General features: G+C 40.9%; 1 long non-coding RNA gene across 1 annotated transcript in view; it reads right to left on the bottom strand.

Moving 5' to 3' along the window:
- Positions 1–871: 871 nt before the first annotated feature.
- LOC144783104 (uncharacterized) overlaps positions 872–8,935 on the bottom strand; it is a 51,885-nt gene continuing 43,821 nt past the window's right edge. Inside the window, exon 3 of the long non-coding RNA XR_013601403.1 lies at positions 872–1,448. This is a non-coding gene — a long non-coding RNA (uncharacterized LOC144783104). The remainder of the gene's footprint in view (positions 1,449–8,935) is intronic.

Raw genomic sequence — 8,935 nt, 5'->3', positions numbered from 1 at the left:
GGGCATCGCTGGATCCAGTGTTAATTTCCTTAGGCACCTGGGCCCTCCCCAATGCCCCACCACTCAACACAACTGAACTATTGTTTGACTTGTTGATCACACTGGGTGTCAAAATGATTCTTTGCGACTGGAAATTTTTCAAACCCATCTCTTGCCACACTTGGTAGGCCTGGGTTTGCTTTCTGAGGAGTGCAGACAACATCATCCTCAACCAAAATTATGATCATGATAAGTCAAGACTACTCTGGTCCCCATTAGACTCTCACATCCAAACAAAACCCACCTAACTAACCACCTTGCCCGAGTTCTAGGATATCGCCCCCTCTCCTCTATCACCCCAACCTGCCAACCCTCAATCTAGAACCACTGACCCCCCTTCCTCTCTCTCTCTCCGCCCCCGTCTTTTCTGTCCTCTCTCTCCTTCTCTTATTTTCCTTTCTCAATGAGAAGTAAATCTCCTCCTGTCCACAGGAATACTATAGTCAATATTCCAAATTGCTCAATTAGACAATTATCTGACCTATTTTACATTATGGCTCATGCCACCCCATGGAAAGGAATACTTCTCTCTCATGATAGACAGAAACGTGATAACTGAAATTACTGTGATGTCCTTCACTTCTCGCCTTTCCTATATTATTGTTTTCTGTAAGTATGTTTAATTTTATTTAAAAGCCTAACAAAATGTTTAAACAAAAAAAAATAGTTATTTCTGTTGGCCAGCCACACAAGGTCAATTTTTAATTGGGTTACTTTTTTCCCGAGCACAGTCAAAAACAATATTTCCCACAATAAGACACAATGTTGTTCTGGAACCTACTAAAAGGCGACAACACAGCTCTATTTAGGAACAGCAGGTCCTAGAGGACGCATGAGGAACAGTGATGCCCTTGAGCACATGTGTTGCTTTTGGGTACTGGTTAACATGGTGCCAATGATGACATTGTAGCCAAACTTGTCTAGGAGTACAAACAATGTCTATCTGTCTGGCCTTGTGAGATACCTTACTTTTTTTTATGTCTGTTACGTGCATTGTGTTTGGTGGCGCAAGTAGCTCATGTTGATCTGTGGTTATATTATTTGGAGACGTTTTGTTATTGTCTTGTTATTCTTATTTATTTCATATTGACTTAGGATTTGGAGTTAACATATTGATCATAAACATGAGACGTCCTGTAAATCATATTTAGTCGCAAGGCCTTTTTGGGGAGTGGCCCTGCCTTTGCCCTTCTTTTCCCATCTGGTATTATCCAGTAGTTCTAATTATTTTGAGGAACTTTTGTAGATCTCTGTCCCATGTGTTGCCATTCTGACAAGCAAACTGATCTCCAATTGCTGGTCTGGGCTCGCTGCTCCCATTGTTCTCTCGGCTCGAGGTCCCGGCCACTGGCTTCTGGCTAGTCTTGAAGATATTCACATGTCCAGAAGGCACCAGATCTTAACACACCCTACGGAGAGACAAGTTAGAGGATGACCCAGTGCCACCTTTACAGTTCAGCAAATGTAAAGACACAAAGCATGAAGCAAAAAAGCATTTCCAATATAGCATGTGCCCACTAACTGGAGGTTCTTCCTACCAGACCATTCCTGTCGGCAGATTAACTGATAACAATAAATTGCCAAGGAGAACTTCTGCCTCAATCCCAAGACAAAGTCTGATCTCAGCAGTACCTCCAAATGTGTAGCATCTTATTTCCTCTTCTGAATGTCACCCACTGCTTTGTATAGGAGAGGACTAGTATGCCTGTGTCCAGCTCCTTGGATCATTGCAGTTGTATCCTCACAATATTGCATGTGATCTATCACTTGACAAAAATATTGCATCTATGATTTTGACCTAGTCACTACATTGCAAGCTAAATCTAGGTAGATGTGGAATTAACAATAGTAAATCTATATTTACCATGACAATATAGTGGTAGATGATGCGGTAGATGCAATGGGCCACATGCATCAATATGGGCTTTTGCGACTTCTAATTTGCGAAAAATAGCGATTTGCAAATTAGAAGTCGCAAAAGCCTATGCATGAATATTTTTGCATTTTTTATGGAATTCGGTAAAAATCGCTATTTTTACCGAATCACATAAAAAATTCGATTTTCACATTGCGAATTAGCAATTCCCATTCATTCCTATGGGCTGAAATGCCCATAGGAATGAATGGGAATTGCGAATTCGCAATTTGAAAACGCAATTCAACAAAGCTTTTCAAGGGTGGAGAGGGGGGTCCAAATGACCCCCCCCTGCACCCATGAAATGCACTTTTACCTATAAGTTACATACACACATGTCCTAAGGACATGTGTGTCTGTAATGTAACATTTTAAAAAATGCATTTTTGTGCATTTAAAAAAAAATTCGCAAATTACCACGAGGTTCAACTTCGTGGTAATTTGCACTTGCAATTTCAAAATTCGCAATTTCAAATCAAATGATGCATAGCATTTAAGAAATCGCAAAATTGAGATTTCTTAAATGCTATCGCAATTTTAGAAATCGCAAATAAGTTGCAATTTCTAAAATTGCATGATGCATCCCAAAAAGCACTTTTGGAATCGCAAACGGCCGATTTTAAGGAATCGCACCGCTTGCGACTTAAAAAATGTTTTATGCATGTGGGCCAATATTTTTAGGTCAGTAAGGTCACCTTTAATATAATGACATACAACCCCACAGTAGACTGACACATGTTTGTCTTCTTAATGCATATAGATAAGTTCCTCTACCTAGCTCAGGGAACACAAATATACCCATATAAAAGGTTAACACTCCTTGCAAACTGCTGAGTGAAATACATCATTCCACATATTCACTGTAATAGAGGATGTCAAATTGAATATCTTGTGGTCTACGGGGATGATTACATGTATGAACACCACAGCCATCCAGATAGCAAATTGATTCACTCAACAGCCTAAACTTGGTGACCTCCAACTCTGATGAACAAGGGTTAACACTGTTTCTTCTGAACCACCAAGGGACTAGATATTCCCACCCTTCTCGTGAATGCGGAGTGGCCATCTCATATTATCTGCCTTAGTGCTAGACATACATCTGATTTTCCTGACTACAACATGAGTCCCACAGATGCATAGGCTATTCAGGGATCCATGTGAGGCAGCTCTAGATACATCCTAGCTAGTTACTCAGATATGGGTAACCTCCAACCGTTGTTCACAAGAACGGAGCCCAACCTAAACCTTTCTGACTCAAGTTTGTTGGAGAGCTTTCCATTGAGACTCACAGTGAGATACCCATTTACTGTTTTGCCTGTAACCCAACTACTTTGGGTTTCTTTAGCTCACTACAATCTCCAGCCTCATCTATCACTTGCAGATATGTCTCAGGTACCAGGCCTGCTGGTGGCTCTGCCGGACGTACCCACTCACTGAATCTTCTCTGCACCACTTTGCCTACAACTAAAACGCGTGAGCAGATCTTTCTTTATCCACGCACACCGTTGCTCACTGGCAGACTCTCTAACAATCAGGCGTTGAACTGTGTCAATAGTTATGCCAGGCTCTGCACCTCATTGTCCCTCAAACATACCTCCTATACAATAGAATGCAACATTCTGTCACTCTTTTTAGGGAATAAACACACTCTTGTGTGCACACACAAACTTTGTGAGCGGATCAAGATGGCATCAGCCACACTCAAAAATCTACCATTAGGGAAAGGGTGCCCACAATACTACTGGAAACTGATACATTAATGACTTGTGCCACACCACTGTCATGTTGAATGCTGGTGCTAAGCGTAGCCTTATTCTGACCTGGTATCTATTTTGAAAATTCTTTTAGTCAAGGTTTTTACATTAATTCTAATGTGAATTTTTGGTGTATGCTGTTGTTTGTGGGCAGTGATTTGTTTAGTCCAAATTGAATAAGGAGTCTTTGCGGTGTATGGAGTTTGAACCTTTTACATCCACACATTTTGTGAAATATTTCTCAAAACTTGTTTTTGAACTTTAAAAATGTGTGAGAAAAATCTTGCAAAGTCGGTTCTGCTAAACAAATAAATAAATAAATAAATCCTTGCAAACCGTACTTTTAGTGGATGAATATTCTCACAAAAAACTGTTTTGCAAGGATTTTTTACCAACAGCTGAATTTTTGTGAGGTTTACTTAAACTTTGAAGGCTTCGAGAATTACAAGGATTGTAAACTTCATAAAACTTTGCTGGTAAAATGTAAATTTCACACCTCCTAGATTTGACTGGGAAAGTGCGGATCTGATCATCCTACATTTTATTTCAACATTAAAAGACTATTTACACAATCAGCAATTCATTTGAGCTTAAATTCGCTCGCAAAGGGACAGATTTTCAGAATCTGCCCCTTTGCGACCGGTATTTTTGCATTTGGGACGCATCATCCCAAATGCAAAAATCGCTAATTAAGAATTCGCTAAATTGCGATTTTTTTCAGCTAGATTCATCAAGCTTAAATCCGCTCGCAAAGGGGCAGATTCTCAGAATCTGCCCCTTTGCGACCGGTATTTTTGCATTTGGGATGCATCATCCCAAATTCAAAAATCGCTAATTAAGAATTCGCTAAATTGCGATTCTTTGCATTTAAGGAATTTCAAATTAAGATTCCTTAAATGCAATGCATGAAAGTGAAAAAAATAGCGAATTCGCTATTAGGACACGCAAATTACCATGAAGTACAACTTCATGGTAGTTTGCAAAAACTTTGAAAAATGCACTAAAGTGCATTTTTCAAAGTTTCATGTTGCGCACACACATGCCCTAAGGGCATGTGTATGCGCAACATATGTGCACACATCCATTTCAGGGATGCAACAGGGTGTCCTTTGGACACTATACAACAAACTACTTAGGGGGGGTCAAAGGGCTAGTTTACCGACTCAATACTAGATACATGCCCCAGTTAAGAACATGAGTATACACCAAAAGGTATCTAGGAGTCTATCAGTCAAATCACAAACTACCATTGGCATGAAATAATAAGAGAAGGGTGGAATCTGCATTCATCCATCGCATCACGTGACGATAAAGCAACACATTCACGTGAGGCACCTATTATGGGTGAAAATTTTCCCATCAGTTGTCTAACTGTACCGCCACTATGACATCATTTGGGTTCTCCTTACCCAGGAGTTGGTACCATCACAGTCACACAGAACGTGAAAAGGACTATGAGAATAAAGAGACCCTGCAGTACTAATCTGTTAGGCGGACACAGTAGCAAAAAAGCAGTGCAAGTAAAGTGACAAGTGAAATATAAAATTAGGTGAGACTGAGTAGAAGAATAAAGTTTTTAATAGTTTCTCTCAGCTTCCTAACTCTAAAAACATAAGTGTAAGAAGCAGATTTGACAGAATATCTGCTCAGCGAGTGGTCAACATGTTTCTGCATATAAGGAAGTACCCATGCAGTCTTCAGGACCTAGTTGGTGCTACTGCTGTAATAATAGTGAGAAAAATAAAAGGAAAATGTCACCTGATTTTCAGGTTTGAATACTCCACCACAATCCAATTGATGTGGGGCTCGCGCCTCACCTCACCTGGCTGCAGCTCAGGTCAATGAGGAGCACCGCTCTATCCGTCGGTGTCTCCCAGCGTTCCTCTGTGCTGGACTTGCGATTCTTTGCATTTAAGGAATTTCAAATTAAGATTCCTTAAATGCAATGCATGAAAGTGAAAAAAATAGCGAATTCGCTATTAGGGCACGCAAATTACCATGAAGTACAACTTCATGGTAATTTGCAAAAACTTTGAAAAATGCACTAAAGTGCATTTTTCAAAGTTTCGTGTTGCGCACACACATGCCCTAAGGGCATGTGTATGCGCAACATATGTGCACACATCCATTTCAGGGATGCAACAGGGTGTCCTTTGGACACCCCCGCACCCTTGAAATCGCAATCTCAATTTGCGAATCGCTAATTGCGATTAGCAAATTGAGATTGTCCTCCCATTCATTCCTATGGGCCTCTAGGCCCATAGGAATGAATGAGGAGATATTCCTTGATTGCGACTTGCAATTTGTGAGTCGCAATTAAAGAATTATTAGAAATCGCAATTTTTTTTGTGATTTCTTGATGCATAGCATTTTGCTATTCCTTAATAGCGAATCGGTATTTTTCGCTATTAAGGAATAGCAAAATGTGTTCTTGATGAATCTGGGGGTTGGTCTTCTGTAGATTCATCCTGCCAATCCTTAGTGTAGACGCCTTCCAATTGCAACATAGCAAATTAAGTATGTATTTGATAACTACTTTGAAATTTCAAGGGAGAGTTAAACACAGGGAGCAGCTTTTATTTATAAAGGATTGTCTGCTATCAAATACTTTCCCCCTTCTATGAAACAAACCCCGCATGATAATTTAAAGGGGAAGAGATTTCTTGAAAGAGAAAACGTTGATTCCTATATTATCTCAGGCTGTCACATTCGATGTCACTTAAAATCCTGTTTTCAAAGCCCTGGTGTACACTGAGTTTCCTAAAACTGTTTAATATTCAGAAATCAAGCCTGCGTTTCTCACGATATATTGTGATTTGACCTGAAAGCTAGTAGTAAAAGACAAATGGTTTTCAGCCTGGAGCTCCAGTGGCAACACGAGATTTGACTATAGACCTTCTGTAGTTTTTTAACGCTTGTTCTGTAATGAAGAGGGAGTTGTAATTGCTTGCTCTATTAATTTTAATACCCACACGCCACAGACTAGCACCGTGCTAGACGTAAATACGTATTCTCCTTACTGTCGCAAACAATGACATTCTAGTCATATGTGTTTGTTAACCTGCACGCCCCATTAGTTCTGTGCGTCAGTGATTCGCCGCAGGGCATTATGGGAAGAGGCAGAGGGGGAGACAAAGCTGTACCAGACTGTGCTATTTGACGCGGGTCTCACACAAACCTAACAGCAGCTGCTTGTCATGCCGATGAATGATCAAGTGTCATACTAGGACATAACGAGGGAGCCCTCCTCTGGGGGATGGGGCAGAAGGCGAACAAATATTTGTGAGCGATAGCCAGCCTGGGGCATATAAATGTAGTTTCGTCGCAAAAGCCATTTCATAATTGAGTCGTTGGCTAAGCTTGGGAGACACACACACCCACCCACACACACACACCCATCTGATCCCCACGGAACCGCACACCGGCAAAGAAGAGCATAGGGGTACACCCCCCCCCCCCCCCCCCACCCCTTCTGTTGTTCTAATTGCCCTCTTAAATTTGACCATTGTTTGTCTCTTTTCTTCTTCCGCCGAGTATTGTCCTCATGTTTTTGATTAAATATGTATTTCTGTTTTCACTTACTCGTTTTACCTATTTTGGTTGATTTCTGCAAAATGTTAACATTGAAAAAGGCACGCCGGACAGTAGTAGGGTTTGCTATTTTCGTTTATGTAAGATGCTCCAATGTCTTCGGAAGTGCAGCGCTGTTGAACCCTTTTAATAAAGTAATTAATGAGATGTCGCTGCTGTTTTAGTGGTTGAGAAAGAAACTAATAAAACACTTCTGAAAAACGTTTTAATGACCGCACTGATGGTGTCAGGCATTGCAGATGCTGCGGTCAAACGAAAATACTAACACACATGACTTTAGAAATATCCATTTCTTTTAAGTTTCCCACATTATACTCCCGTTTGCATCCGTGCTGGCAGCTTTATGAGACAATCTTTAAATGTGTGTTTCACCGAGCAAGACAAAGTGTATTTACGAAGGGTGGCACTTTACTGTCTCAGAATAAACAAGCATTGGCAAAGCAAACAGGTCTATCAGTGAACGTGATTGACGTGTTTGTGTGTGTGATATTGTGGATGGTTGAATGGATGAATGCAAGAATGAGTCAGTAAATTAGTATAAAGCTGAATGTGTGCAAAGATAAGTTACAGAGTGAATGGATCAACTGTGTGCCTAAACACACCACTCAATGAAGAACCAGTTTTAGTTTTAAGCAAGATTTATTGGTGACTCTTAAACATCACAGTGTTGCTTTCCATCTCAAACAGACGAGAAACACTCACCAAAGTAAATTCTGCAGTTCGAGAGGGCGAAAGGGTAGGGTTGGGAAGCACGGATAACTAGTCCTAATTCCTACCCTGCTCGCCCTTACTTTCCCCAAGTATAGGCACGGTGGGAAACCATGAGCTCCACTGCAATGGACTCCACAATAGAAGTGGAAGGATTCCAAATTCCAGATTATAAAAAGTCAGTTAGCACAACACAGGATGACAACACATACACACCATCACAGCCTTAGGGATGTTTTAAAACAAAAAACCTGCACGGTTTCTTCCCATGTGACACCAACAAATTAGTTGGACATTTAAGCTTCAACAATGTGACACTGGGGCTTTTAGGAGTATGATTTGTGATGAACAGCTAAATGGTGCCCGTTTCATCTGCTTCCGAAGGTTGACATTCTGATTTGGCCCTATCAAGCTTTAATCTTTGTCTGTATGCCAAACAGCAAACTATGCAGTTAAATCAATGGCCAGGGTTCTATCAAAGCTATCTTCACAGCTGTCAACGTGATCTGTGACATCCAAGAATTACGCATCCAGTCTTGTTATTCTATCTGCTTTCTAGTTCTTGTGCTATTGTTTCCCCCGTTGTGTGTAGTACTAAAAATACCAGATGTGGGGTTCTGTGCTAACTGGCTTGTGACTCAGAGCCATTACCAGTGGCTGAGATTAATTCAAACAATCCACCCATCTCTTTTAAGTTTCCTCAGTTTGATGTCCTGGATGTGCCTGGTGTCCAGACATGACCCCCCTGGTAACTGTGCGATAGGACTCAAGCTGCACCCTACTGACGAGGATGAAATTGACCAAAACTAATTTGTGGTTGCTTGTTCTCCCATTCAGAGGAGATCTGGCATGGCAGCGTAGGCAGGATTGTTTCTATTGCAGCAGGGGTATAGCTCATTTGTTTATAGCTAGATCTTGTCTGAGG

Source organism: Lissotriton helveticus, chromosome 9 (genome assembly GCF_964261635.1).
Source record: "Lissotriton helveticus chromosome 9, aLisHel1.1, whole genome shotgun sequence".
NCBI lineage: Eukaryota > Metazoa > Chordata > Amphibia > Caudata > Salamandridae > Lissotriton > Lissotriton helveticus.
Note: the sequence above shows the minus strand (reverse complement) of the source record. Positions and strands in the feature narration are given on the sequence as shown.